This window comes from Lampetra fluviatilis, chromosome 2 (genome assembly GCF_964198595.1).
Source record: "Lampetra fluviatilis chromosome 2, kcLamFluv1.1, whole genome shotgun sequence".
NCBI lineage: Eukaryota > Metazoa > Chordata > Hyperoartia > Petromyzontiformes > Petromyzontidae > Lampetra > Lampetra fluviatilis.
In genome coordinates, this window is record NC_136276.1 from 16961953 (window position 1) to 16971771 (window position 9819).

General features: G+C 40.5%; 1 protein-coding gene across 2 annotated transcripts in view; it reads right to left on the minus strand.

Moving 5' to 3' along the window:
* The window catches only part of LOC144937910 (diamine oxidase [copper-containing]-like), a 35770-nt gene extending 33653 nt beyond the window's left edge, over positions 1–2117 (minus strand). The window contains exon 1 of one of the 2 annotated variants that reach the window (XM_078865510.1): positions 2045–2117. The gene's annotated coding sequence lies outside the window, so the exon portion shown is untranslated. The remainder of the gene's footprint in view (positions 1–2044) is intronic. The other variant, XM_078865528.1, reaches the window with a different exon arrangement.
* Between the last annotated feature and the right edge of the window lie 7702 nt (positions 2118–9819).

Sequence of the window (9819 nt, forward strand, 5' to 3'; positions counted from 1 at the left end):
CGTATTCATTTAGAGAAAACCGCAGAGTCTAGACAATTGTGGGTGCAGACTCACTGCTTGGCTGCCTTTCAGGTTGTCTGTGGTTTCTCGACAATTGGTAGATGCAATTTACGTGAATCACACGAGATAAAATAAACCAATCAACAGTATTATTACAGTTAAGTGTGGAGGGGCTCATGGCGCTTGGCCGGCCTCGTGGAATCACCATTATAACAGATTATGGATTTTTATGTACTCCGTTTCAATGGAGTTAATGATTGATATCTAAGCAATGATAGGTCAGGAAAGATGTCTCAATAAACTCCCCAAAAAGTGCATCTCTCGATCCTTTATTTTCCAGCATTTCTCCCATTGTATTTACCAGACTCCATGCATCAACATTTGTGTCACATCGTTTTGGTTTATAGCGCCTAGTGCGAACCTCTGCTCCCCACCCCAACTCAACAGTGCTGTACTATGCAATGATCACAACACACTTTGGTGTGTCCTCATACACTGATGGATGAAGGGCCTTGGGCAGGGGTCAGAAATCTGCAGCTCCGGAGCCGCATGATGCTCTTTAAGGACTGCTTCGTGACCTTATTTATTAAGGGTCACCGTCTCGTATTCAGATACACTGCGGTTCCTGAAATATTGTGGGTTTTTCTACGATTTCGAAAAAAATGGCTGCTCTTGTTATTTTGGTTGCCGATCCCAGGTGATGGGAGTTACCTGACCATACTTCACCACACTGGTCAGTGCGGGTTGTTAAATGGGGGAGGACGAAGACTGGTTTATATATCATCACTGATGTTAGCTATACAGACATTTTGTCAATCCACTGCTGGATGAAGGCCTCCTCACTTCCTTCAACTGAGAATCCCCAAACTGTAGACCCTATCTGTGAACATACTCTTTGGTTATTTTGGTAACGACGTTTCGATCGCAACACAAGCAACCGTCATCGGGTGAAACAAACACAGCAGGAGAACTACTATCTGTGAACATTTTGTATTGACAAACCTATCAGAACCACCGCACCTTTAAATATTTCTGAAAACATTAAAGGCAGGTTTTTTTGTATTATCAGATCTCATTTATAAATCACAATGTGACAAAGCCGCCATTTATAAACATGCGGTTCCATTATTTAACAAAAGTAACATTGCCTTTTTTTTTTAAAAACATGTATACCTGATTAAGTGCACTTAGTACCACATGCCTTGTTGAGTTTTTAGCACACTGAGCGGAGAGCTTTGAGCCGTTGCATAACACTCAACCTTCAGTTCCTGCTACTGCAGCGGTTTCAATAGAACAGCAACTTGACATATAAGACCACTGCAATTGTAAACACAATCATGGTCAGTATGCCCCGCTCTGTTTACAAACACATCCACACAGCACACGACTTGTGTGTTGAGATCCCTGCAGCAGCAACAGCGACACAAACAAGCCCGTTCCACTCGAAACGCCACTGCGACTAATTCAAAGCACATCCTCTCACACGAGTAATCGTTTGAATTGTATTATTTGCTCTACTTCACAGCCCCCTTCGTCAATCCACCGCCGAGTGACGGTCTACCATACGACGCGTCAGTCATGCGGGATTGTTTGAACATACTTCAACCATGCTGGCGCAGTACGTGTTGGTGAATAAAATTCGGGGTTTGGGGGCGATGGAGGTGGGTGGGGGGGAAGTAGAACCAATTTAAATAGCACTTGCCTCAGATGTTAGCTGTTGCAATTGACGCGGAAACCTGGTGCGCAAACATGGTTACCATCATCATCATCGATCCACGCAGACCTCCGAATGACTTCCACCCAATGATCTCGCGACGCGTCCCTTATTTTCACACGATAATAATAATCACGTGGAATGAACGGAATGTTAAATAAACACATTTTACACACGGTGATCAAACAAAACAAAAAACCCCCACCATATATTTCACGTCGTAAACACCAAACACTATTATACTCTCCCTCGAGACGATCACCTATAGTTATTACACGCTGTGACTGTCAGGCCGGTGTGTGTGAGTGAGTGCGAGCGATTGCTGCTCACCCGAGTCGGATTTTTTTTTGGTCCACGCGCTTGTCCCAACTCACTCAATCGCAGTGCGCCGAGCGGCCGCGCGTTCAGCAAAATGTTCACATCCACGGCGTGACGTCACAACGCAATCACACCACACCCATCCCGCCTCGAGGTGAATATTTATTATTCTTGGTTCTTTCGGTAAAGTCACGTAGATAGAAAAATGTGGAAAGAAAATAAAAGTAAATAAAAAAAATTGTTATTATTATTTTCATATAAATAAAGTTGTTTTTCTTTTCTTTAATTTATTTTTATTATATCTACGTGACTTCATCGAAAGAACCAAGAATATGAATTCCTGCAGTCACAAAAATTTTAAGTGAAGATTTCTCTCCTGGACAGCAATTTTCAGACCTTATGTCCTCGCTCGATAGTTCGTGGAATTCTGTCGGGAATGCAGGCATAAGGTACTGACCACGAGAGTACTAGGCACGCCTATCCATCATCCTAATATATTATAGTACAATCTCTGGCTTATAATGCTGTGAACCTTTTCTTTTTCAATTCTAAAGAAAAAATGAAGCGAAATAGGTGCAGCGTGCTGAAATAATCCCCTGAATGGCGTTCGCAACGATGATGCCTGAAAATAATCACTGCCAATTGGAGTACAGAATGAGATGGAAAAACTCCGCAAGGCCTGTCAGACCAAAAAAAGCGTGGTGATGTGGATATGTATCATGCTGCCTATTTAACAGCCTGCAGCAACGTGTCCATAACGAGTGGGTGTGTTACTGCTTTGGGCTGACTTTCGTTTCTTTGCTCAACTTGCGCAAAACAAAATTCATGCACAATGAGTCTTATTGGCTGAGTAGGCCTAACTTCTCTCATAAATTGAGTTTAATTAGCTAAATGTTCTTTTAAATCTTAAATATGCCATGTCTATTATTTGTCAAATGATTGTGGGAGGGATATAACCTGGTATTCAGGATAAATTATTAAATAAAGAATAAATAATGAAAAACATAATAATAATAATAATAATACGGGTTTCACCCTTTTTTCCCTTTTTTTTTCAGAGGACGCCAAAAGGCGTACAGCTCAAAGACAATGCAACTTTCAAAGTAATGAGGGCTCGGGGTAAGCATCTACATCATTAGACCTCCTTTGCCAGTACCAAAGTATAATACTAGGGTTTTTTCCTTTTTTCTGGCAATAAAACTGAAACCTTTTTACAAGGAATCTTGTGTGCATTAACCACACTATTTGTGGTCAAAATGTAAACAAAAAACACACTGAGTGGGTGGAATGTGTTTTTTGTTTACATTTTGACAAGTATTGTGGTTAATGCACACATGCTTCCTTGTAAAAAGTTTTCAGTTTTTTTGCCAGAAAAAAAGGGGGAAAACCCCTATCATTATACTTTGCTACTGGCAAAGGAGGTCTAATTATGAAAAACATCATGCCAATGTGCCTTAAGAATAGCGTTTTCAATCGATGCATGTTGCCAGCTATGACATAAATCATAAATGTGGTGACTACCAAAATATTTAATAAAAGTAGAAAAGTGCACAAACAAGTGTGTATAGATGCATGGTGGGAATTACAATGAGAGACAGACGTCAGTTGGAGGATATCTGGTGGCGCACTAAGGCATCACTTGCTTGTGCTTAGAGGGTATTGTCGCGTTGACACTGAAGGAGGATAAGTTTCTGACTTGTGGGCAGGTCTTAGTTTTGTGGCGTGTATGCACGTGTACTGTTTGATATGTTGCAACAAGCGTAGAGCTGAATGTTATTCCCACATACTGGTTGATACTTTGACGTTATTAAATATTATATACTGCATTATACAATTCTTAGTCTGTTTCCTCCTGGCGAGATGTATGTGTGTTGAACTTCTTTCGCACCGTCCATTGCCAACCCTGCTAATCGGACGTGGGTCTATGTACTTTGGGATGTGAGGTTTTGAAATTTCAAATAAAAAATAGCATACCCCTGGAAAACGAAACAGCGAGAATCATGATTCAATTAAAGTTATTGTTAATCGTATGGCTGATGTTGATGTAGAACAACAACTATAATTTTATATTGACGTGGTTGAGCCGCTATTATATCAGGAGTAGCGGAGTGTATCACTGAGGTGCCTCCTTTGCATTTGTGAATCGGGCTTTTAGTTGCTATATGTTCCATGGTTCTGTTCTGGGTGATGACAGTCGCACACTGGGGAGTTTACATTTTTAATTTGTGCATTGAGTATTCACGTCTGCCGTGGTTTGTGCCAATACTGTTTAGGGTTGCCCATAAGCTTTGTTGAAATCAAAGCCAGAGATTAAATTATTAAGACCTACCAACATCACAATACGGATAGAGTACTTAATGTTTTTCAACCTGTATTTATCCTCAGCTATAGGTTAAAACACCATATTTACTTAAGAAAACTAAATAGGCTTGGGCAGGTCACGTTGCGAGACGAGATGATAGCCAATTATTCAAGATAAATAAGTGGTAGCATAAGGAATTGAACGCATCGGAGAAGACATCAACTGAGTAGATGGAGCAATGAAATCAGCTCGAGCACAGCTGCCTGGATGGATTTCTGCATTGCCTGAGCATGAGAGATGGCAGTGGCTTGAGTAGGTCTTCATTCAGCGGTGAATTGATCATGGCTGATGATGATGATAATGAGAGTGTCATTAATTCCATGATTGATTTCTTTTGGGTTAGATTCATATAGGTATTATTTCAATTTGAGCTATAACCCTCCAAAACTCGACGAAGCCAAACACATCAAGTTGTTGTGTGGACACGTGCGCGAATTGATTTGGTTTCTTTCAGAAAACTGGTACGTTGCAAAGCAATAAAAAAATTGACAGTTTTATACTACGTTTAACTCAGTGCCATCCAGTTCCACTGCTGGATTATTTTTTTCCGCCTGAGGACGACCGCTTGTGTTGCGATCGAAACGTCGTGATATATTATTTTTTGTTTTATTTTATTTTATTGGAGTTAGTCTGATAATAATCACTACACGTGATTATTATGGGAATGGCTGGCAAAAGTTGTGTTTTTGCAGAGTGGTCGATGATTAAGGGTACTTTACATATGATTACAAAACATCACTACAACGTTAATTGTCCCCAGCATGATTTTATACATTAATCAACGGGTGGGGACTCACAGACTTCATGCACAAAGACAAAGGTCAAGAGAATGTTACCCATAACATTTCTTCATTTTACGAAAGTTTTCGCAACGACCAATTCCAAAAATTAGTCAAGGAAAGACAGTTAATAATTTGTTTAAAATCCTTAAGATTATCATGGTAAATAATTAATTGGTCAAGATATTTAGTTTACGAAGGTCTTAACAGAAAAGTCGTAATTATCTCGCTATCCATACCGTAGCAGCCCTTTTATAAATCACTGCTGGATGAGGGCCTGTCCATGCCATACGGTTTGTGAGGGTTGTTTGACCATTCTTCACCACCACACTCAGTTTGGGCTCTGAAGGCAGGGGGCATAGATATGGGAGCATACAAATAGAGTGTAACAAGTCAATTCCTGATTGAGACGAACTCATGACCTTCCAATTTAAAAATACACTCTCATAGGTAGTGGGACGCATCTCATTATTGTTCCAAGGTTTTTTTACTGTATTGGGGGATACTTTTTAAGGCCGTGAACTGCAGAAAAACGATTTATCATGACATTCAGCAATGTAACTGCATCGGTGCAAGGTCATACTGAAGTGAATGACACAGCGGGCATTTTTAAAGAAAAAAGCTGACGAAACAATGTTATAAATTCTGCACCCTGACACATATCCACAGATATGGATAGCGATATGACCTTTAAACTATTGATTCGGTTATTTGGATCATGTTTTGCTAATTCCACTGATCTACATTGGAATTCTAAGTTTATTATTAACAATGAATATAAAAAAAATCACAAGTTTCTCGGTCAAACATGTCCAAATGGTATTTGTTCCAAATGTTGTCCTGGATGGGCATAAGGCACCTTGCAAAACTAATCTTCACAGATCAGATTGATTGACAAGGATTCCTAAAACAAATTCAAATATTTAATAAATGTACAGTTTAATAATTATTAACCCTCAATCAACAATGAGACATAGCAGTGTCAAGTTAATCAGTTATGGAAAAAAATAAAATCGAAGCTCTAAGACATGTTTTGGAAAGAGATCAGTTTTAAGTTAATAAACGTTAGTCACTTTGTTTGTCAGTGTGCCTGTAACTGTGACTAACTCTATTGCAAACCGGCCAAATTGATCCAGGGGTGTCCAGTAACCTTGAGGCGAAACGAACAAAATAACAACAGAGTTTGCAAATATGTCAACGTGTTTTGCACTGACACCTGCCCGTTACCTTCCATACAGCCAAATGCATACTTTAGAATACAAACTCACATTCAAAGCATTGCATAATTAATACCTTTGCATGATGTTTTTAATATATAACGATCCTAACTTTATCCTGTAAATTAGACAATACGTTTCAAAATCATGAACAAATAAAAACAAAAGTGTACTGGACCTTGGAGATATTCTTAAATCAACCGAGTACAAATAAATGTGTAAGTTATTTTATTTTTGATGCGCAATATACCTGAATTAGAAAAAGCATACAGTGTTAATGTTTATTCATATGCAAAGCCATTTGAGTATTTAATTAAAATCGAATGTATGCCTACAATCTAAATAGTATCTGCTGTTTTAATTAAGTCAATATTAGTTTTGGTTCATGTTTAAATATTTCAAAATTAAGCCTGTGAAGACATTGCTTGAAATTTTCAATCGCAGTCAAAAGCAGTCTTTTGATTTTTATTAATCAAGTATTTAGACAGTGGTGTAAATACTATATAATTGCTGTGGGGGAAATACAAAACACTGAAATTGCAAATCTAAAACTTTGTATTGTACTGAATTATCTCATTTATAAAATGTCGTAGAGGCAACACTAGATGGCGCTATGGTGAATAGAATTGTCAGTCAAAGCCATTGTTATTTCTCTACTTCGGCTTAACTTTGAGAAGACATGTGTGTGTCCATCTTTATTGTTAAAATCAGTGTTACCATGTTCAGGTAAGTGGTTGGTGGTGCTATTCTGTAGCCAATTCCTGTCCGATGTTAATTTAGTCATAATTTGTATTTATTTACTATAGTTAGTCTTAGCCGAGTCGATGAGAACCTGTGAATTTTAGTCAAGTCTCAGGATATAGAGATTATGTAGTCGTTCTCCAGGTCGATGTAACTAAAGCAGTCACATAAACCGGTGTGAGGGGCATGCAATTTATTCCTGCCCAATATTATCAGATAATATTTTAATCTATATAACCAACTGCCATGTTTGGTCTTACTCAGTGTACTGCTGTCTCGAATAATGTTACTAATTTATCGTAGTCGTGTTTCATACGAATTAATTTAATCGACATCATAGTCAATGAGGCTTTGCTTTTTGGTGGGCAGAAGTTGCAGCAATCGTCATTCTTGATGATTTATATCCACTCATAGTCATTGATAACTGAAAAAAAAATACTTGCCAAATATTATCATTACCAACTTGGATAAAATAATATGACACTCTAGATTTGAAGTTTTCGTGACTGCAGGGTTCCATACTCTTTGGTTCATTCGGTAAAGTCACGTAGGTATAATGATTGCTTGTGTTGCAATCGAAACGTCGTGATTTAATTTATTTCATATCTACGTGACTTTACCAAAAGAACCAAAGAGTATAATATAACACTGCTCTTGTTGGGTTGTAACTATGCATGGATTCATACATTCTTACGCTCATGTATTGGGGTGTCACCTGGACACATCATAATCGAGCATGATCAAGGATGGTGACGATGCAGCCTCCGGCCCTAGGGGGCAGCACTGGCCATGGTGCGTCCAGGTCCTGGCAATGCAGCGTATGGCTTTGTGGCAACCGCATCTCTCGAGTGTAATTTATCCTGCCTCATACTCTTTGGTATTTTCGGTAAAGTCACGTAGGTAAAAAAAATTAATAAATTAAATCACGTTTCGTCGTGATTTCGTTGCTCGGGGTACACAACGCTACCTCCCAGCCCACACCCCGCCGCCCCCACACTCACCATGCCCCCTCCCCCCCATCCCCCCATCCCGCCGCGACTATATAATTACTCGTCACAGCCACCTCTGAGACACACTTAAGCTGTGTGCTTTCGCTAAGTTGTCCCCACCTGAAGAAGGACGCTGGTGCTGCGCCGGAAACGTCGTGATTTAATTTATTTGAATTTTTTACCTACTTGACTTTACCGAAAATAAAAATTAACCCGTAAAAACAAAGTCTTTCACTATAAATCCTTTATATGCGTGGCGGCTAGAGTCCTCTCGTCCTCTGGCTTGAGATCGCTGCCACCTATGGGTCAGATGATTGTCTGGCAGCATTAAGCAATTGGTAATTAAAAATTAAAAAAAAATTCCCTAAACAGTGTAAAATTTTGGAAATTATTTTTCAGGAAAATTAATTGTCAAGCACAACGAGTCTGTGTGCAAAATGTCAGCTCGATTGGATCACGGGAAGTGGGTTAAAAAACGACCGAAATATTTGCACGGTCCTAAGCAAGCAAGCAAGCACGCAAGCAAGCAAGCAAGTGAACTTAATATAAAGGATTTAAAAACAAAGAGTATGAATCCTTGCAGTCACGAAAACTTCAAATCTAGAATTATCCTGCCTCAGTAAAGCGACCCCCAGCTCCCAAACCCTGCCCCGACTACCCCAGGACCTCCCAACTAAAAATTGAGCCAAAGGCAGCCACTTCTATGGGCATTCCGTATTCTCCATGGTCAGCCTATGGCAATCTGTTTCTCAATGTTAGCCATTGGGCCTTCTCTATGTCTCCACGTTAGCCTATGGGCATTCCCATGAGTTTTTCTCTCAGATATGGAGCCAGCCTGGAGCGGCTAAGCTACCAGAACTGCGGCGGAGCTGGAGAACTGCCAAACCCAATTCCGAGTGAAAGGATACACAGGTTAGTGGGTGCTACACATTGTTAATCTTTATTCGTGTCCGAAACTATACAGAGGGCGACAAAACATGGTGTGATAAAGTACATTTCACCATCTTCTTAGGTTTTTTCGGTAAAGTCACGTAGAAAGTAAAATAAAATAAAAACAAAAATCACGACGTTTCGGAGGCAACACAAGTCTCCGTCATCAGGTGGGACCGTCACAGCCAGATTAGCTGTATCAAGTGAGGCAATGATTCAAGATGTAATCCCTTAAAAGCGAGTTGAGGGGGGAGGGAGAGGGAGGGGGGAGCTCATCAGACTATGGTAGCCAATGAAAGGAACGTATCGGGAGGGAGGGGGGGCGAGGCCAAAAGAGTGGGCGATGGACGTGGAAGCGCTTGTGCCCAAGCGGCCAATTACTGCACACGCCAACACAATGGAGCGATTGTGCGCAAGCGGCCAGCCACTGCACCCGCCAACACAATGGGCAGAGAGGAGGAGGGGGAGGTCTAATACACATGATAGACAAAAGAACGAAAATGATGATGGGTACAAACTTAGGGGGAGCTCATCAGACTATGGTAGCCAATGAATGGAACGTATCGGGAGGGAGGGGGGGGCGGGGGGGGGGGCGAGGCCAAAGGGTGGGCGACGGACGTGGAAGCGCTTGTGCGCAAGCGGCCAATTACTGCACACGCCAACACAATGGAGAGAGAGGGGGAGTGGGGGGTCTGATACACATGATAGACAAAAGAACGAAAATGCCCATGTTTATACCTATGCTGGCTGAACAATGAAGAGAGTACTG